We start from the raw sequence: 1,168 nt of genomic DNA on the forward strand, positions 1-1,168 counted from the left end.
GCGCCAGAGCCTCGGCTTCCTCAGCGGGGAAAGCGGCGTTTGCTGGGACACGAGCCTCCTCTGCTGTGCGGCGGCTGTGCTGTGGTCCGATTCACATGGGCACGGTGTCGGGGCTGTCCCTCGGATCCCTCCACCATAACCAGACAGAAAGAATTATTTAAAGAAAACTTTTTTCCCCTATTGCGCTTTAAAATAGAGATTATTTCACTTAGTGACATCCCCAGTTGGGCAGTGGAGCAGCTCGCTGGCGTTGCTTCTGCTTTATAATTTTTTTTTTTCTTTTCTGCCTTTCTACTTCAGTTTCAGCTTCCCTCCGATAAGAAGCACTCGACCCACACTTGGTCAGATAACAGCAGTACAGTCACTCTGCCTTTTCCTGCCTCCCTCGGCTTTGAACTTGGGTCATGATCATGGGGCAACAGTTTCATTCCTTGGCTTGACAAAAAAAAAAAAACAAAACCACCACCCCAAGATGAACTAATTAACCTTACGTCAGCTGTGATCCTGCCTGTGGGGCTGGCAAGGAGAGCGGCGCTTTGCAGGCGCCGGTGTTTGTTAGAAGTGTTGGGATGTGGCAGTAAAGCAATAACTGTCACCGTCGGGAAGGTGTCGTGCTCTGCTCCGCGTCGGCGTGGGGAGACACGGGGCTGGTGGGTACGGAGCCAAACGCTGGGCTTGCCTGGCCGGTGTGCTGCCCTGCGAGGATTTGGGGGGGGGGGGTTGCATGAAACAAAGTGGCTGGTAATAAAGGCCTGAAACACTGAGTGTTTTGGACATTGCTTAAAGTTTTTATAAAAGGAAACGTGCGCTCGTGCCGTTTGGGGTGTCCTGCGTGGGGGGTGCTGGCGTGGGCCCCGGGAGGGCTGGGGGCTGCGGATGCGGCCGCCTTTCGCCGCCCGCTTGGGCTTGGCCATCTGTCGCCCTTCCAGGGCGCTGCTGCTCCTCACTCCCACTCGCAGCTTTTTCTGGGTTTGTTTTGCTGCGTGCAACTTAAGAACTTGTTTTTAACCTTTTCCCGGGGGTGGAGAGTGAGGGAAGGGAGAGGAGAGCAGGAAGAGGTGACTGCAGAGAAGCGTTTTTTGGTCTCAGCCCACGAGACCAGGCCTGGCCCCGCGGCTGCCAAACCTTCGTGCCTTGGCAGAGGGGACCCTGGTGGCGTGCCTGGCAC

At 55.7% G+C, this 1,168-nt stretch overlaps 1 protein-coding gene across 1 annotated transcript in view; it reads left to right on the forward strand.

Annotated features, from left to right (window-relative positions):
* The window catches only part of LAMB3 (laminin subunit beta 3), a 52,315-nt gene that overhangs the window by 617 nt on the left and 50,530 nt on the right, over nucleotides 1-1,168 (forward strand). The gene's annotated exons all lie outside the window — the stretch shown is intronic.

Source organism: Egretta garzetta, unplaced genomic scaffold, assembly GCF_000687185.1.
Source record: "Egretta garzetta isolate BGI_Z169 unplaced genomic scaffold, ASM68718v1 scaffold245, whole genome shotgun sequence".
Lineage (NCBI taxonomy): Eukaryota > Metazoa > Chordata > Aves > Pelecaniformes > Ardeidae > Egretta > Egretta garzetta.